The sequence below is a fragment of the Carassius gibelio genome, chromosome A15, assembly GCF_023724105.1.
Source record: "Carassius gibelio isolate Cgi1373 ecotype wild population from Czech Republic chromosome A15, carGib1.2-hapl.c, whole genome shotgun sequence".
NCBI classification, from domain to species: domain Eukaryota; kingdom Metazoa; phylum Chordata; class Actinopteri; order Cypriniformes; family Cyprinidae; genus Carassius; species Carassius gibelio.
In genome coordinates this window covers 26,027,881-26,048,579 of record NC_068385.1, presented here as the reverse complement: position 1 = coordinate 26,048,579, position 20,699 = coordinate 26,027,881, and positions in this window count along the sequence as shown.

Below are 20,699 nucleotides of genomic sequence, written 5' to 3'. Positions count from 1 at the left end.
CAAGTGCCTGCTGATCGACATTATTCGCCTAGTACCTGTAAAAAATTAAAAAACAACAATACAGTTTATTAGTGTGTGAAAGAAACAATTCATGAAGCATCATACAATGCTGAAGGTGGTTATCGGTTGCTATTGGTTGCGAGGTGAGAAGCCCCGCCCTCCTGGCACATAAATGCTGGAGCGAGCTGGGTCAGAGTCATTTTGTCATTGAATTCGCCTGATGAGAACACTGTGGGAAGGTTCGAAACGCGTCGCGACAGACCTGAATGACAAAATTTGAAGACATTTAAAAATAAACAGCCGGCATCATTAGGGTGGTGATGCGTCTGAGCACAATATATGTTTATTCAATTTTTCTTCTCCGTCCATACAGACGTTGAGATGTGTACTTTTAGAGTAATATACCCCTCACCACATCTAAACCTTAACCTACCATCGGTTTTTCTTCACACACCCCTGAGAAAAACAGCCCGTGTGGCTGTAGCCCGGGTTTGGGATTTTTTACAGAGCCTAAAAAAATATTTTAGACTGGCGTTGGCTTTCTGTGGGGAAGTGTTGGCTGTTGTGTGTGATTTGGGGGTGTGCTTGTGACTCTTGGCGGCCGGTGGGACTCAGGACCGTGCACAACCGTTTTCGAATCCTTCGGGATTCGGATTCTGGATTTTCCTTCACCTAACCAAGCCAGTGCCGGGTTCCTATGGACCTCGAGTTCCCTGTACTCACCTGAATTATGCACAAAGGTGCCTACTTACCTGCTGCAAGTGCCTGCTGATCGACATTATTCGCCTAGTACCTGTAAAAAATTAAAAAACAACAATACAGTTTATTAGTGTGTGAAAGAAACAATTCATGAAGCATCATACAATGCTGAAGGTGGTTATCGGTTGCTATTGGTTGCGAGGTGAGAAGCCCCGCCCTCCTGGCACATAAATGCTGGAGCGAGCTGGGTCAGAGTCATTTTGTCATTGAATTCGCCTGATGAGAACACTGTGGGAAGGTTCGAAACGCGTCGCGACAGACCTGAATGACAAAATTTGAAGACATTTAAAAATAAACAGCCGGCATCATTAGGGTGGTGATGCGTCTGAGCACAATATATGTTTATTCAATTTTTCTTCTCCGTCCATACAGACGTTGAGATGTGTACTTTTAGAGTAATATACCCCTCACCACATCTAAACCTTAACCTACCATCGGTTTTTCTTCACACACCCCTGAGAAAAACAGCCCGTGTGGCTGTAGCCCGGGTTTGGGATTTTTTACAGAGCCTAAAAAAATATTTTAGACTGGCGTTGGCTTTCTGTGGGGAAGTGTTGGCTGTTGTGTGTGATTTGGGGGTGTGCTTGTGACTCTTGGCGGCCGGTGGGACTCAGGACCGTGCACAACCGTTTTCGAATCCTTCGGGATTCGGATTCTGGATTTTCCTTCACCTAACCAAGCCAGTGCCGGGTTCCTATGGACCTCGAGTTCCCTGTACTCACCTGAATTATGCACAAAGGTGCCTACTTACCTGCTGCAAGTGCCTGCTGATCGACATTATTCGCCTAGTACCTGTAAAAAATTAAAAAACAACAATACAGTTTATTAGTGTGTGAAAGAAACAATTCATGAAGCATCATACAATGCTGAAGGTGGTTATCGGTTGCTATTGGTTGCGAGGTGAGAAGCCCCGCCCTCCTGGCACATAAATGCTGGAGCGAGCTGGGTCAGAGTCATTTTGTCATTGAATTCGCCTGATGAGAACACTGTGGGAAGGTTCGAAACGCGTCGCGACAGACCTGAATGACAAAATTTGAAGACATTTAAAAATAAACAGCCGGCATCATTAGGGTGGTGATGCGTCTGAGCACAATATATGTTTATTCAATTTTTCTTCTCTCGTCCATACAGACGTTGAGATGTGTACTTTTAGAGTAATATACCCCTCACCACATCTAAACCTTAACCTACCATCGGTTTTTCTTCACACACCCCTGAGAAAAACAGCCCGTGTGGCTGTAGCCCGGGTTTGGGATTTTTTACAGAGCCTAAAAAAATATTTTAGACTGGCGTTGGCTTTCTGTGGGGAAGTGTTGGCTGTTGTGTGTGATTTGGGGGTGTGCTTGTGACTCTTGGCGGCCGGTGGGACTCAGGACCGTGCACAACCGTTTTCGAATCCTTCGGGATTCGGATTCTGGATTTTCCTTCACCTAACCAAGCCAGTGCCGGGTTCCTATGGACCTCGAGTTCCCTGTACTCACCTGAATTATGCACAAAGGTGCCTACTTACCTGCTGCAAGTGCCTGCTGATCGACATTATTCGCCTAGTACCTGTAAAAAATTAAAAAACAACAATACAGTTTATTAGTGTGTGAAAGAAACAATTCATGAAGCATCATACAATGCTGAAGGTGGTTATCGGTTCGTATTGGTTGCGAGGTGAGAAGCCCCGCCCTCCTGGCACATAAATGCTGGAGCGGGGCTGGGTCAGAGTCATTTTTGTCATTGAATTCGCCTGATGAGAACACTGTGGGAAGTTCGAAACGCGTCGCGACAGACCTGAATGACAAAATTTGAAGACATTTAAAAATAAACAGCCGGCATCATTAGGGTGGTGATGCGTCTGAGCACAATATATGTTTATTCAATTTTTCTTCTCCGTCCATACAGACGTTGAGATGTGTACTTTTAGAGTAATATACCCCTCACCACATCTAAACCTTAACCTACCATCGGTTTTTCTTCACACACCCCTGAGAAAAACAGCCCGTGTGGCTGTAGCCCGGGTTTGGGATTTTTTACAGAGCCTAAAAAAATATTTTAGACTGGCGTTGGCTTTCTGTGGGGAAGTGTTGGCTGTTGTGTGTGATTTGGGGGTGTGCTTGTGACTCTTGGCGGCCGGTGGGACTCAGGACCGTGCACAACCGTTTTTCGAATCTTCGGGATTCGGATTCTGGATTTTCCTTCACCTAACCAAGCCAGTGCCGGGTTCCTATGGACCTCGAGTTCCCTGTACTCACCTGAATTATGCACAAAGGTGCCTACTTACCTGCTGCAAGTGCTGCTGATCGACATTATTCGCCTAGTACCTGTAAAAAATTAAAAAACAACAATACAGTTTATTTAGTGTGTGAAAGAAACAATTCATAAGCATCATACAATGCTGAAGGTGGTTATCGGTTGCTATTGGTTGCGAGGTGAGAAGCCCCGCCCTCCTGGCACATAAATGCTGGAGCGAGCTGGGTCAGAGTCATTTTGTCATTGAATTCGCCTGATGAGAACACTGTGGGAAGGTTCGAAACGCGTCGCGACAGACCTGAATGACAAAATTTGAAGACATTTAAAAATAAACAGCCGGCATCATTAGGGTGGTGATGCGTCTGAGCACAATATATGTTTATTCAATTTTTCTTCTCCGTCCATACAGACGTTGAGATGTGTACTTTTAGAGTAATATACCCCTCACCACATCTAAACCTTAACCTACCATCGGTTTTTCTTCACACACCCCTGAGAAAAACAGGCCGTGTGGCTGTAGCCCGGGTTTGGGATTTTTTACAGAGCCTAAAAAATATTTTAGACTGGCGTGGCTTTCTGTGGGAAGTGTTGGCTGTTGTGTGTGATTTGGGGGTGTGCTTGTGACTCTTGGCGGCCGGTGGGACTCAGGACCGTGCACAACCGTTTTCGAATCCTTCGGGATTCGGATTCTGGATTTTCCTTCACCTAACCAAGCCAGTGCCGGGTTCCTATGGACCTCGAGTTCCCTGTACTCACCTGAATTATGCACAAAGGTGCCCTACTTACCTGCTGCAAGTGCCTGCTGATCGACATTATTCGCCTAGTACTGTAAAAAATTAAAAAACAACAATACAGTTTATTAGTGTGTGAAAGAAACAATTCATGAAGCATCTACAATGCTGAAGGTGGTTATCGGTTGCTATTGGTTGCGAGGTGAGAAGCCCCGCCTCCTGGCACATAAATGCTGGAGCGAGCTGGGTCAGAGTCATTTTGTCATTGAATTCGCCTGATGAGAACACTGTGGAATGTTCGAAACGCGTCGCGACAGACCTGAATGACAAAATTTGAAGACATTTAAAAATAAACAGCCGGCATCATTAGGGTGGTGATGCGTCTGAGCACAATATATGTTTATTCAATTTTTCTTCTCCGTCCATACAGACGTTGAGATGTGTACTTTTAGAGTAATATACCCCTCACCACATCTAAACCTTAACCTACCATCGGTTTTTCTTCACACACCCCTGAGAAAAACAGCCCGTGTGGCTGTAGCCCGGGTTTGGATTTTTTACAGAGCCTAAAAAAATATTTTAGACTGGCGTTGGCTTTCTGTGGGGAAGTGTTGGCTGTTGTGTGTGATTTGGGGGTGTGCTTGTGACTCTTGGCGGCCGGTGGGACTCAGGACCGTGCACAACCGTTTTCGAATCCTTCGGGATTCGGATTCTGGATTTTCCTTCACCTAACCAAGCCAGTGCCGGGTTCCTATGGACCTCGAGTTCCCTGTACTCACCTGAATTATGCACAAAGGTGCCTACTTACCTGCTGCAAGTGCCTGCTGATCGACATTATTCGCCTAGTACCTGTAAAAAATTAAAAAACAACAATACAGTTTATTAGTGTGTGAAAGAAACAATTCATGAAGCATCATACAATGCTGAAGGTGGTTATCGGTTGCTATTGGTTGCGAGGTGAGAAGCCCCGCCCTCCTGGCACATAAATGCTGGAGCGAGCTGGGTCAGAGTCATTTTGTCATTGAATTCGCCTGATGAGAACACTGTGGGAAGGTTCGAAACGCGTCGCGACAGACCTGAATGACAAAATTTGAAGACATTTAAAAATAAACAGCCGGCATCATTAGGGTGGTGATGCGTCTGAGCACAATATATGTTTATTCAATTTTTCTTCTCCGTCCATACAGACGTTGAGATGTGTACTTTTAGAGTAATATACCCCTCACCACATCTAAACCTTAACCTACCATCGGTTTTTCTTCACACACCCCTGAGAAAAACAGCCCGTGTGGCTGTAGCCCGGGTTTGGGATTTTTTACAGAGCCTAAAAAAATATTTTAGACTGGCGTTGGCTTTCTGTGGGGAAGTGTTGGCTGTTGTGTGTGATTTGGGGGTGTGCTTGTGACTCTTGGCGGCCGGTGGGACTCAGGACCGTGCACAACCGTTTTCGAATCCTTCGGGATTCGGATTCTGGATTTTCCTTCACCTAACCAAGCCAGTGCCGGGTTCCTATGGACCTCGAGTTCCCTGTACTCACCTGAATTATGCACAAAGGTGCCTACTTACCTGCTGCAAGTGCCTGCTGATCGACATTATTCGCCTAGTACCTGTAAAAAATTAAAAAACAACAATACAGTTTATTAGTGTGTGAAAGAAACAATTCATGAAGCATCATACAATGCTGAAGGTGGTTATCGGTTGCTATTGGTTGCGAGGTGAGAAGCCCCGCCCTCCTGGCACATAAATGCTGGAGCGAGCTGGGTCAGAGTCATTTTGTCATTGAATTCGCCTGATGAGAACACTGTGGGAAGGTTCGAAACGCGTCGCGACAGACCTGAATGACAAAATTTGAAGACATTTAAAAATAAACAGCCGGCATCATTAGGGTGGTGATGCGTCTGAGCACAATATATGTTTATTCAATTTTTCTTCTCCGTCCATACAGACGTTGAGATGTGTACTTTTAGAGTAATATACCCCTCACCACATCTAAACCTTAACCTACCATCGGTTTTTCTTCACACACCCCTGAGAAAAACAGCCCGTGTGGCTGTAGCCCGGGTTTGGGATTTTTTACAGAGCCTAAAAAAATATTTTAGACTGGCGTTGGCTTTCTGTGGGGAAGTGTTGGCTGTTGTGTGTGATTTGGGGGTGTGCTTGTGACTCTTGGCGGCCGGTGGGACTCAGGACCGTGCACAACCGTTTTCGAATCCTTCGGGATTCGGATTCTGGATTTTCCTTCACCTAACCAAGCCAGTGCCGGGTTCCTATGGACCTCGAGTTCCCTGTACTCACCTGAATTATGCACAAAGGTGCCTACTTACCTGCTGCAAGTGCCTGCTGATCGACATTATTCGCCTAGTACCTGTAAAAAATTAAAAAACAACAATACAGTTTATTAGTGTGTGAAAGAAACAATTCATGAAGCATCATACAATGCTGAAGGTGGTTATCGGTTGCTATTGGTTGCGAGGTGAGAAGCCCCGCCCTCCTGGCACATAAATGCTGGAGCGAGCTGGGTCAGAGTCATTTTGTCATTGAATTCGCCTGATGAGAACACTGTGGGAAGGTTCGAAACGCGTCGCGACAGACCTGAATGACAAAATTTGAAGACATTTAAAAATAAACAGCCGGCATCATTAGGGTGGTGATGCGTCTGAGCACAATATATGTTTATTCAATTTTTCTTCTCCGTCCATACAGACGTTGAGATGTGTACTTTTAGAGTAATATACCCCTCACCACATCTAAACCTTAACCTACCATCGGTTTTTCTTCACACACCCCTGAGAAAAACAGCCCGTGTGGCTGTAGCCCGGGTTTGGGATTTTTTACAGAGCCTAAAAAAATATTTTAGACTGGCGTTGGCTTTCTGTGGGGAAGTGTTGGCTGTTGTGTGTGATTTGGGGGTGTGCTTGTGACTCTTGGCGGCCGGTGGGACTCAGGACCGTGCACAACCGTTTTCGAATCCTTCGGGATTCGGATTCTGGATTTTCCTTCACCTAACCAAGCCAGTGCCGGGTTCCTATGGACCTCGAGTTCCCTGTACTCACCTGAATTATGCACAAAGGTGCCTACTTACCTGCTGCAAGTGCCTGCTGATCGACATTATTCGCCTAGTACCTGTAAAAAATTAAAAAACAACAATACAGTTTATTAGTGTGTGAAAGAAACAATTCATGAAGCATCATACAATGCTGAAGGTGGTTATCGGTTGCTATTGGTTGCGAGGTGAGAAGCCCCGCCCTCCTGGCACATAAATGCTGGAGCGAGCTGGGTCAGAGTCATTTTGTCATTGAATTCGCCTGATGAGAACACTGTGGGAAGGTTCGAAACGCGTCGCGACAGACCTGAATGACAAAATTTGAAGACATTTAAAAATAAACAGCCGGCATCATTAGGGTGGTGATGCGTCTGAGCACAATATATGTTTATTCAATTTTTCTTCTCCGTCCATACAGACGTTGAGATGTGTACTTTTAGAGTAATATACCCCTCACCACATCTAAACCTTAACCTACCATCGGTTTTTCTTCACACACCCCTGAGAAAAACAGCCCGTGTGGCTGTAGCCCGGGTTTGGGATTTTTTACAGAGCCTAAAAAAATATTTTAGACTGGCGTTGGCTTTCTGTGGGGAAGTGTTGGCTGTTGTGTGTGATTTGGGGGTGTGCTTGTGACTCTTGGCGGCCGGTGGGACTCAGGACCGTGCACAACCGTTTTCGAATCCTTCGGGATTCGGATTCTGGATTTTCCTTCACCTAACCAAGCCAGTGCCGGGTTCCTATGGACCTCGAGTTCCCTGTACTCACCTGAATTATGCACAAAGGTGCCTACTTACCTGCTGCAAGTGCCTGCTGATCGACATTATTCGCCTAGTACCTGTAAAAAATTAAAAAACAACAATACAGTTTATTAGTGTGTGAAAGAAACAATTCATGAAGCATCATACAATGCTGAAGGTGGTTATCGGTTGCTATTGGTTGCGAGGTGAGAAGCCCCGCCCTCCTGGCACATAAATGCTGGAGCGAGCTGGGTCAGAGTCATTTTGTCATTGAATTCGCCTGATGAGAACACTGTGGGAAGGTTCGAAACGCGTCGCGACAGACCTGAATGACAAAATTTGAAGACATTTAAAAATAAACAGCCGGCATCATTAGGGTGGTGATGCGTCTGAGCACAATATATGTTTATTCAATTTTTCTTCTCCGTCCATACAGACGTTGAGATGTGTACTTTTAGAGTAATATACCCCTCACCACATCTAAACCTTAACCTACCATCGGTTTTTCTTCACACACCCCTGAGAAAAACAGCCCGTGTGGCTGTAGCCCGGGTTTGGGATTTTTTACAGAGCCTAAAAAAATATTTTAGACTGGCGTTGGCTTTCTGTGGGGAAGTGTTGGCTGTTGTGTGTGATTTGGGGGTGTGCTTGTGACTCTTGGCGGCCGGTGGGACTCAGGACCGTGCACAACCGTTTTCGAATCCTTCGGGATTCGGATTCTGGATTTTCCTTCACCTAACCAAGCCAGTGCCGGGTTCCTATGGACCTCGAGTTCCCTGTACTCACCTGAATTATGCACAAAGGTGCCTACTTACCTGCTGCAAGTGCCTGCTGATCGACATTATTCGCCTAGTACCTGTAAAAAATTAAAAAACAACAATACAGTTTATTAGTGTGTGAAAGAAACAATTCATGAAGCATCATACAATGCTGAAGGTGGTTATCGGTTGCTATTGGTTGCGAGGTGAGAAGCCCCGCCCTCCTGGCACATAAATGCTGGAGCGAGCTGGGTCAGAGTCATTTTGTCATTGAATTCGCCTGATGAGAACACTGTGGGAAGGTTCGAAACGCGTCGCGACAGACCTGAATGACAAAATTTGAAGACATTTAAAAATAAACAGCCGGCATCATTAGGGTGGTGATGCGTCTGAGCACAATATATGTTTATTCAATTTTTCTTCTCCGTCCATACAGACGTTGAGATGTGTACTTTTAGAGTAATATACCCCTCACCACATCTAAACCTTAACCTACCATCGGTTTTTCTTCACACACCCCTGAGAAAAACAGCCCGTGTGGCTGTAGCCCGGGTTTGGGATTTTTTACAGAGCCTAAAAAAATATTTTAGACTGGCGTTGGCTTTCTGTGGGGAAGTGTTGGCTGTTGTGTGTGATTTGGGGGTGTGCTTGTGACTCTTGGCGGCCGGTGGGACTCAGGACCGTGCACAACCGTTTTCGAATCCTTCGGGATTCGGATTCTGGATTTTCCTTCACCTAACCAAGCCAGTGCCGGGTTCCTATGGACCTCGAGTTCCCTGTACTCACCTGAATTATGCACAAAGGTGCCTACTTACCTGCTGCAAGTGCCTGCTGATCGACATTATTCGCCTAGTACCTGTAAAAAATTAAAAAACAACAATACAGTTTATTAGTGTGTGAAAGAAACAATTCATGAAGCATCATACAATGCTGAAGGTGGTTATCGGTTGCTATTGGTTGCGAGGTGAGAAGCCCCGCCCTCCTGGCACATAAATGCTGGAGCGAGCTGGGTCAGAGTCATTTTGTCATTGAATTCGCCTGATGAGAACACTGTGGGAAGGTTCGAAACGCGTCGCGACAGACCTGAATGACAAAATTTGAAGACATTTAAAAATAAACAGCCGGCATCATTAGGGTGGTGATGCGTCTGAGCACAATATATGTTTATTCAATTTTTCTTCTCCGTCCATACAGACGTTGAGATGTGTACTTTTAGAGTAATATACCCCTCACCACATCTAAACCTTAACCTACCATCGGTTTTTCTTCACACACCCCTGAGAAAAACAGCCCGTGTGGCTGTAGCCCGGGTTTGGGATTTTTTACAGAGCCTAAAAAAATATTTTAGACTGGCGTTGGCTTTCTGTGGGGAAGTGTTGGCTGTTGTGTGTGATTTGGGGGTGTGCTTGTGACTCTTGGCGGCCGGTGGGACTCAGGACCGTGCACAACCGTTTTCGAATCCTTCGGGATTCGGATTCTGGATTTTCCTTCACCTAACCAAGCCAGTGCCGGGTTCCTATGGACCTCGAGTTCCCTGTACTCACCTGAATTATGCACAAAGGTGCCTACTTACCTGCTGCAAGTGCCTGCTGATCGACATTATTCGCCTAGTACCTGTAAAAAATTAAAAAACAACAATACAGTTTATTAGTGTGTGAAAGAAACAATTCATGAAGCATCATACAATGCTGAAGGTGGTTATCGGTTGCTATTGGTTGCGAGGTGAGAAGCCCCGCCCTCCTGGCACATAAATGCTGGAGCGAGCTGGGTCAGAGTCATTTTGTCATTGAATTCGCCTGATGAGAACACTGTGGGAAGGTTCGAAACGCGTCGCGACAGACCTGAATGACAAAATTTGAAGACATTTAAAAATAAACAGCCGGCATCATTAGGGTGGTGATGCGTCTGAGCACAATATATGTTTATTCAATTTTTCTTCTCCGTCCATACAGACGTTGAGATGTGTACTTTTAGAGTAATATACCCCTCACCACATCTAAACCTTAACCTACCATCGGTTTTTCTTCACACACCCCTGAGAAAAACAGCCCGTGTGGCTGTAGCCCGGGTTTGGGATTTTTTACAGAGCCTAAAAAAATATTTTAGACTGGCGTTGGCTTTCTGTGGGGAAGTGTTGGCTGTTGTGTGTGATTTGGGGGTGTGCTTGTGACTCTTGGCGGCCGGTGGGACTCAGGACCGTGCACAACCGTTTTCGAATCCTTCGGGATTCGGATTCTGGATTTTCCTTCACCTAACCAAGCCAGTGCCGGGTTCCTATGGACATCGAGTTCCCTGTACTCACCTGAATTATGCACAAAGGTGCCTACTTACCTGCTGCAAGTGCCTGCTGATCGACATTATTCGCCTAGTACCTGTAAAAAATTAAAAAACAACAATACAGTTTATTAGTGTGTGAAAGAAACAATTCATGAAGCATCATACAATGCTGAAGGTGGTTATCGGTTGCTATTGGTTGCGAGGTGAGAAGCCCCGCCCTCCTGGCACATAAATGCTGGAGCGAGCTGGGTCAGAGTCATTTTGTCATTGAATTCGCCTGATGAGAACACTGTGGGAAGGTTCGAAACGCGTCGCGACAGACCTGAATGACAAAATTTGAAGACATTTAAAAATAAACAGCCGGCATCATTAGGGTGGTGATGCGTCTGAGCACAATATATGTTTATTCAATTTTTCTTCTCCGTCCATACAGACGTTGAGATGTGTACTTTTAGAGTAATATACCCCTCACCACATCTAAACCTTAACCTACCATCGGTTTTTCTTCACACACCCCTGAGAAAAACAGCCCGTGTGGCTGTAGCCCGGGTTTGGGATTTTTTACAGAGCCTAAAAAAATATTTTAGACTGGCGTTGGCTTTCTGTGGGGAAGTGTTGGCTGTTGTGTGTGATTTGGGGGTGTGCTTGTGACTCTTGGCGGCCGGTGGGACTCAGGACCGTGCACAACCGTTTTCGAATCCTTCGGGATTCGGATTCTGGATTTTCCTTCACCTAACCAAGCCAGTGCCGGGTTCCTATGGACCTCGAGTTCCCTGTACTCACCTGAATTATGCACAAAGGTGCCTACTTACCTGCTGCAAGTGCCTGCTGATCGACATTATTCGCCTAGTACCTGTAAAAAATTAAAAAACAACAATACAGTTTATTAGTGTGTGAAAGAAACAATTCATGAAGCATCATACAATGCTGAAGGTGGTTATCGGTTGCTATTGGTTGCGAGGTGAGAAGCCCCGCCCTCCTGGCACATAAATGCTGGAGCGAGCTGGGTCAGAGTCATTTTGTCATTGAATTCGCCTGATGAGAACACTGTGGGAAGGTTCGAAACGCGTCGCGACAGACCTGAATGACAAAATTTGAAGACATTTAAAAATAAACAGCCGGCATCATTAGGGTGGTGATGCGTCTGAGCACAATATATGTTTATTCAATTTTTCTTCTCCGTCCATACAGACGTTGAGATGTGTACTTTTAGAGTAATATACCCCTCACCACATCTAAACCTTAACCTACCATCGGTTTTTCTTCACACACCCCTGAGAAAAACAGCCCGTGTGGCTGTAGCCCGGGTTTGGGATTTTTTACAGAGCCTAAAAAAATATTTTAGACTGGCGTTGGCTTTCTGTGGGGAAGTGTTGGCTGTTGTGTGTGATTTGGGGGTGTGCTTGTGACTCTTGGCGGCCGGTGGGACTCAGGACCGTGCACAACCGTTTTCGAATCCTTCGGGATTCGGATTCTGGATTTTCCTTCACCTAACCAAGCCAGTGCCGGGTTCCTATGGACCTCGAGTTCCCTGTACTCACCTGAATTATGCACAAAGGTGCCTACTTACCTGCTGCAAGTGCCTGCTGATCGACATTATTCGCCTAGTACCTGTAAAAAATTAAAAAACAACAATACAGTTTATTAGTGTGTGAAAGAAACAATTCATGAAGCATCATACAATGCTGAAGGTGGTTATCGGTTGCTATTGGTTGCGAGGTGAGAAGCCCCGCCCTCCTGGCACATAAATGCTGGAGCGAGCTGGGTCAGAGTCATTTTGTCATTGAATTCGCCTGATGAGAACACTGTGGGAAGGTTCGAAACGCGTCGCGACAGACCTGAATGACAAAATTTGAAGACATTTAAAAATAAACAGCCGGCATCATTAGGGTGGTGATGCGTCTGAGCACAATATATGTTTATTCAATTTTTCTTCTCCGTCCATACAGACGTTGAGATGTGTACTTTTAGAGTAATATACCCCTCACCACATCTAAACCTTAACCTACCATCGGTTTTTCTTCACACACCCCTGAGAAAAACAGCCCGTGTGGCTGTAGCCCGGGTTTGGGATTTTTTACAGAGCCTAAAAAAATATTTTAGACTGGCGTTGGCTTTCTGTGGGGAAGTGTTGGCTGTTGTGTGTGATTTGGGGGTGTGCTTGTGACTCTTGGCGGCCGGTGGGACTCAGGACCGTGCACAACCGTTTTCGAATCCTTCGGGATTCGGATTCTGGATTTTCCTTCACCTAACCAAGCCAGTGCCGGGTTCCTATGGACCTCGAGTTCCCTGTACTCACCTGAATTATGCACAAAGGTGCCTACTTACCTGCTGCAAGTGCCTGCTGATCGACATTATTCGCCTAGTACCTGTAAAAAATTAAAAAACAACAATACAGTTTATTAGTGTGTGAAAGAAACAATTCATGAAGCATCATACAATGCTGAAGGTGGTTATCGGTTGCTATTGGTTGCGAGGTGAGAAGCCCCGCCCTCCTGGCACATAAATGCTGGAGCGAGCTGGGTCAGAGTCATTTTGTCATTGAATTCGCCTGATGAGAACACTGTGGGAAGGTTCGAAACGCGTCGCGACAGACCTGAATGACAAAATTTGAAGACATTTAAAAATAAACAGCCGGCATCATTAGGGTGGTGATGCGTCTGAGCACAATATATGTTTATTCAATTTTTCTTCTCCGTCCATACAGACGTTGAGATGTGTACTTTTAGAGTAATATACCCCTCACCACATCTAAACCTTAACCTACCATCGGTTTTTCTTCACACACCCCTGAGAAAAACAGCCCGTGTGGCTGTAGCCCGGGTTTGGGATTTTTTACAGAGCCTAAAAAAATATTTTAGACTGGCGTTGGCTTTCTGTGGGGAAGTGTTGGCTGTTGTGTGTGATTTGGGGGTGTGCTTGTGACTCTTGGCGGCCGGTGGGACTCAGGACCGTGCACAACCGTTTTCGAATCCTTCGGGATTCGGATTCTGGATTTTCCTTCACCTAACCAAGCCAGTGCCGGGTTCCTATGGACCTCGAGTTCCCTGTACTCACCTGAATTATGCACAAAGGTGCCTACTTACCTGCTGCAAGTGCCTGCTGATCGACATTATTCGCCTAGTACCTGTAAAAAATTAAAAAACAACAATACAGTTTATTAGTGTGTGAAAGAAACAATTCATGAAGCATCATACAATGCTGAAGGTGGTTATCGGTTGCTATTGGTTGCGAGGTGAGAAGCCCCGCCCTCCTGGCACATAAATGCTGGAGCGAGCTGGGTCAGAGTCATTTTGTCATTGAATTCGCCTGATGAGAACACTGTGGGAAGGTTCGAAACGCGTCGCGACAGACCTGAATGACAAAATTTGAAGACATTTAAAAATAAACAGCCGGCATCATTAGGGTGGTGATGCGTCTGAGCACAATATATGTTTATTCAATTTTTCTTCTCCGTCCATACAGACGTTGAGATGTGTACTTTTAGAGTAATATACCCCTCACCACATCTAAACCTTAACCTACCATCGGTTTTTCTTCACACACCCCTGAGAAAAACAGCCCGTGTGGCTGTAGCCCGGGTTTGGGATTTTTTACAGAGCCTAAAAAAATATTTTAGACTGGCGTTGGCTTTCTGTGGGGAAGTGTTGGCTGTTGTGTGTGATTTGGGGGTGTGCTTGTGACTCTTGGCGGCCGGTGGGACTCAGGACCGTGCACAACCGTTTTCGAATCCTTCGGGATTCGGATTCTGGATTTTCCTTCACCTAACCAAGCCAGTGCCGGGTTCCTATGGACCTCGAGTTCCCTGTACTCACCTGAATTATGCACAAAGGTGCCTACTTACCTGCTGCAAGTGCCTGCTGATCGACATTATTCGCCTAGTACCTGTAAAAAATTAAAAAACAACAATACAGTTTATTAGTGTGTGAAAGAAACAATTCATGAAGCATCATACAATGCTGAAGGTGGTTATCGGTTGCTATTGGTTGCGAGGTGAGAAGCCCCGCCCTCCTGGCACATAAATGCTGGAGCGAGCTGGGTCAGAGTCATTTTGTCATTGAATTCGCCTGATGAGAACACTGTGGGAAGGTTCGAAACGCGTCGCGACAGACCTGAATGACAAAATTTGAAGACATTTAAAAATAAACAGCCGGCATCATTAGGGTGGTGATGCGTCTGAGCACAATATATGTTTATTCAATTTTTCTTCTCCGTCCATACAGACGTTGAGATGTGTACTTTTAGAGTAATATACCCCTCACCACATCTAAACCTTAACCTACCATCGGTTTTTCTTCACACACCCCTGAGAAAAACAGCCCGTGTGGCTGTAGCCCGGGTTTGGGATTTTTTACAGAGCCTAAAAAAATATTTTAGACTGGCGTTGGCTTTCTGTGGGGAAGTGTTGGCTGTTGTGTGTGATTTGGGGGTGTGCTTGTGACTCTTGGCGGCCGCGTGGGACTCAGGACCGTGCACAACCGTTTTCGAATCCTTCGGGATTCGGATTCTGGATTTTCCTTCACCTAACCAAGCCAGTGCCGGGTTCCTATGGACCTCGAGTTCCCTGTACTCACCTGAATTATGCACAAAGGTGCCTACTTACCTGCTGCAAGTGCCTGCTGATCGACATTATTCGCCTAGTACCTGTAAAAAATTAAAAAACAACAATACAGTTTATTAGTGTGTGAAAGAAACAATTCATGAAGCATCATACAATGCTGAAGGTGGTTATCGGTTGCTATTGGTTGCGAGGTGAGAAGCCCCGCCCTCCTGGCACATAAATGCTGGAGCGAGCTGGGTCAGAGTCATTTTGTCATTGAATTCGCCTGATGAGAACACTGTGGGAAGGTTCGAAACGCGTCGCGACAGACCTGAATGACAAAATTTGAAGACATTTAAAAATAAACAGCCGGCATCATTAGGGTGGTGATGCGTCTGAGCACAATATATGTTTATTCAATTTTTCTTCTCCGTCCATACAGACGTTGAGATGTGTACTTTTAGAGTAATATACCCCTCACCACATCTAAACCTTAACCTACCATCGGTTTTTCTTCACACACCCCTGAGAAAAACAGCCCGTGTGGCTGTAGCCCGGGTTTGGGATTTTTTACAGAGCCTAAAAAAATATTTTAGACTGGCGTTGGCTTTCTGTGGGGAAGTGTTGGCTGTTGTGTGTGATTTGGGGGTGTGCTTGTGACTCTTGGCGGCCGGTGGGACTCAGGACCGTGCACAACCGTTTTCGAATCCTTCGGGATTCGGATTCTGGATTTTCCTTCACCTAACCAAGCCAGTGCCGGGTTCCTATGGACCTCGAGTTCCCTGTACTCACCTGAATTATGCACAAAGGTGCCTACTTACCTGCTGCAAGTGCCTGCTGATCGACATTATTCGCCTAGTACCTGTAAAAAATTAAAAAACAACAATACAGTTTATTAGTGTGTGAAAGAAACAATTCATGAAGCATCATACAATGCTGAAGGTGGTTATCGGTTGCTATTGGTTGCGAGGTGAGAAGCCCCGCCCTCCTGGCACATAAATGCTGGAGCGAGCTGGGTCAGAGTCATTTTGTCATTGAATTCGCCTGATGAGAACACTGTGGGAAGGTTCGAAACGCGTCGCGACAGACCTGAATGACAAAATTTGAAGACATTTAAAAATAAACAGCCGGCATCATTAGGGTGGTGATGCGTCTGAGCACAATATATGTTTATTCAATTTTTCTTCTCCGTCCATACAGACGTTGAGATGTGTACTTTTAGAGTAATATACCCCTCACCACATCTAAACCTTAACCTACCATCGGTTTTTCTTCACACACCCCTGAGAAAAACAGCCCGTGTGGCTGTAGCCCGGGTTTGGGATTTTTTACAGAGCCTAAAAAAATATTTTAGACTGGCGTTGGCTTTCTGTGGGGAAGTGTTGGCTGTTGTGTGTGATTTGGGGGTGTGCTTGTGACTCTTGGCGGCCGGTGGGACTCAGGACCGTGCACAACCGTTTTCGAATCCTTCGGGATTCGGATTCTGGATTTTCCTTCACCTAACCAAGCCAGTGCCGGGTTCCTATGGACCTCGAGTTCCCTGTACTCACCTGAATTATGCACAAAGGTGCCTACTTACCTGCTGCAAGTGCCTGCTGATCGACATTATTCGCCTAGTACCTGTAAAAAATTAAAAAACAACAATACAGTTTATTAGTGTGTGAAAGAAACAATTCATGAAGCATCATACAATGCTGAAGGTGGTTATCGGTTGCTATTGGTTGCGAGGTGAGAAGCCCCGCCCTCCTGGCACATAAATGCTGGAGCGAGCTGGGTCAGAGTCATTTTGTCATTGAATTCGCCTGATGAGAACACTGTGGGAAGGTTCGAAACGCGTCGCGACAGACCTGAATGACAAAATTTGAAGACATTTAAAAATAAACAGCCGGCATCATTAGGGTGGTGATGCGTCTGAGCACAATATATGTTTATTCAATTTTTCTTCTCCGTCCATACAGACGTTGAGATGTGTACTTTTAGAGTAATATACCCCTCACCACATCTAAACCTTAACCTACCATCGGTTTTTCTTCACACACCCCTGAGAAAAACAGCCCGTGTGGCTGTAGCCCGGGTTTGGGATTTTTTACAGAGCCTAAAAAAATATTTTAGACTGGCGTTGGCTTTCTGTGGGGAAGTGTTGGCTGTTGTGTGTGATTTGGGGGTGTGCTTGTGACTCTTGGCGGCCGGTGGGACTCAGGACCGTGCACAACCGTTTTCGAATCCTTCGGGATTCGGATTCTGGATTTTCCTTCACCTAACCAAGCCAGTGCCGGGTTCCTATGGACCTCGAGTTCCCTGTACTCACCTGAATTATGCACAAAGGTGCCTACTTACCTGCTGCAAGTGCCTGCTGATCGACATTATTCGCCTAGTACCTGTAAAAAATTAAAAAACAACAATACAGTTTATTAGTGTGTGAAAGAAACAATTCATGAAGCATCATACAATGCTGAAGGTGGTTATCGGTTGCTATTGGTTGCGAGGTGAGAAGCCCCGCCCTCCTGGCACATAAATGCTGGAGCGAGCTGGGTCAGAGTCATTTTGTCATTGAATTCGCCTGATGAGAACACTGTGGGAAGGTTCGAAACGCGTCGCGACAGACCTGAATGACAAAATTTGAAGACATTTAAAAATAAACAGCCGGCATCATTAGGGTGGTGATGCGTCTGAGCACAATATATGTTTATTCAATTTTTCTTCTCCGTCCATACAGACGTTGAGATGTGTACTTTTAGAGTAATATACCCCTCACCACATCTAAACCTTAACCTACCATCGGTTTTTCTTCACACACCCCTGAGAAAAACAGCCCGTGTGGCTGTAGCCCGGGTTTGGGATTTTTTACAGAGCCTAAAAAAATATTTTAGACTGGCGTTGGCTTTCTGTGGGGAAGTGTTGGCTGTTGTGTGTGATTTGGGGGTGTGCTTGTGACTCTTGGCGGCCGGTGGGACTCAGGACCGTGCACAACCGTTTTCGAATCCTTCGGGATTCGGATTCTGGATTTTCCTTCACCTAACCAAGCCAGTGCCGGGTTCCTATGGACCTCGAGTTCCCTGTACTCACCTGAATTATGCACAAAGGTGCCTACTTACCTGCTGCAAGTGCCTGCTGATCGACATTATTCGCCTAGTACCTGTAAAAAATTAAAAAACAACAATACAGTTTATTAGTGTGTGAAAGAAACAATTCATGAAGCATCATACAATGCTGAAGGTGGTTATCGGTTGCTATTGGTTGCGAGGTGAGAAGCCCCGCCCTCCTGGCACATAAATGCTGGAGCGAGCTGGGTCAGAGTCATTTTGTCATTGAATTCGCCTGATGAGAACACTGTGGGAAGGTTCGAAACGCGTCGCGACAGACCTGAATGACAAAATTTGAAGACATTTAAAAATAAACAGCCGGCATCATTAGGGTGGTGATGCGTCTGAGCACAATATATGTTTATTCAATTTTTCTTCTCCGTCCATACAGACGTTGAGATGTGTACTTTTAGAGTAATATACCCCTCACCACATCTAAACCTTAACCTACCATCGGTTTTTCTTCACACACCCCTGAGAAAAACAGCCCGTGTGGCTGTAGCCCGGGTTTGGGATTTTTTACAGAGCCTAAAAAAATATTTTAGACTGGCGTTGGCTTTCTGTGGGGAAGTGTTGGCTGTTGTGTGTGATTTGGGGGTGTGCTTGTGACTCTTGGCGGCCGGTGGGACTCAGGACCGTGCACAACCGTTTTCGAATCCTTCGGGATTCGGATTCTGGATTTTCCTTCACCTAACCAAGCCAGTGCCGGGTTCCTATGGACCTCGAGTTCCCTGTACTCACCTGAATTATGCACAAAGGTGCCTACTTACCTGCTGCAAGTGCCTGCTGATCGACATTATTCGCCTAGTACCTGTAAAAAATTAAAAAACAACAATACAGTTTATTAGTGTGTGAAAGAAACAATTCATGAAGCATCATACAATGCTGAAGGTGGTTATCGGTTGCTATTGGTTGCGAGGTGAGAAGCCCCGCCCTCCTGGCACATAAATGCTGGAGCGAGCTGGGTCAGAGTCATTTTGTCATTGAATTCGCCTGATGAGAACACTGTGGGAAGGTTCGAAACGCGTCGCGACAGACCTGAATGACAAAATTTGAAGACATTTAAAAATAAACAGCCGGCATCATTAGGGTGGTGATGCGTCTGAGCACAATATATGTTTATTCAATTTTTCTTCTCCGTCCATACAGACGTTGAGATGTGTACTTTTAGAGTAATATACCCCTCACCACATCTAAACCTTAACCTACCATCGGTTTTTCTTCACACACCCCTGAGAAAAACAGCCCGTGTGGCTGTAGCCCGGGTTTGGGATTTTTTACAGAGCCTAAAAAAATATTTTAGACTGGCGTTGGCTTTCTGTGGGGAAGTGTTGGCTGTTGTGTGTGATTTGGGGGTGTGCTTGTGACTCTTGGCGGCCGGTGGGACTCAGGACCGTGCACAACCGTTTTCGAATCCTTCGGGATTCGGATTCTGGATTTTCCTTCACCTAACCAAGCCAGTGCCGGGTTCCTATGGACCTCGAGTTCCCTGTACTCACCTGAATTATGCACAAAGGTGCCTACTTACCTGCTGCAAGTGCCTGCTGATCGACATTATTCGCCTAGTACCTGTAAAAAATTAAAAAACAACAATACAGTTTATTAGTGTGTGAAAGAAACAATTCATGAAGCATCATACAATGCTGAAGGTGGTTATCGGTTGCTATTGGTTGCGAGGTGAGAAGCCCCGCCCTCCTGGCACATAAATGCTGGAGCGAGCTGGGTCAGAGTCATTTTGTCATTGAATTCGCCTGATGAGAACACTGTGGGAAGGTTCGAAACGCGTCGCGACAGACCTGAATGACAAAATTTGAAGACATTTAAAAATAAACAGCCGGCATCATTAGGGTGGTGATGCGTCTGAGCACAATATATGTTTATTCAATTTTTCTTCTCCGTCCATACAGACGTTGAGATGTGTACTTTTAGAGTAATATACCCCTCACCACATCTAAACCTTAACCTACCATCGGTTTTTCTTCACACACCCCTGAGAAAAACAGCCCGTGTGGCTGTAGCCCGGGTTTGGGATTTTTTACAGAGCCTAAAAAAATATTTTAGACTGGCGTTGGCTTTCTGTGGGGAAGTGTTGGCTGTTGTGTGTGATTTGGGGGTGTGCTTGTGACTCTTGGCGGCCGGTGGGACTCAGGACCGTGCACAACCGTTTTCGAATCCTTCGGGATTCGGATTCTGGATTTTCCTTCACCTAACCAAGCCAGTGCCGGGTTCCTATGGACCTCGAGTTCCCTGTACTCACCTGAATTATGCACAAAGGTGCCTACTTACCTGCTGCAAGTGCCTGCTGATCGACATTATTCGCCTAGTACCTGTAAAAAATTAAAAAACAACAATACAGTTTATTAGTGTGTGAAAGAAACAATTCATGAAGCATCATACAATGCTGAAGGTGGTTATCGGTTGCTATTGGTTGCGAGGTGAGAAGCCCCGCCCTCCTGGCACATAAATGCTGGAGCGAGCTGGGTCAGAGTCATTTTGTCATTGAATTCGCCTGATGAGAACACTGTGGGAA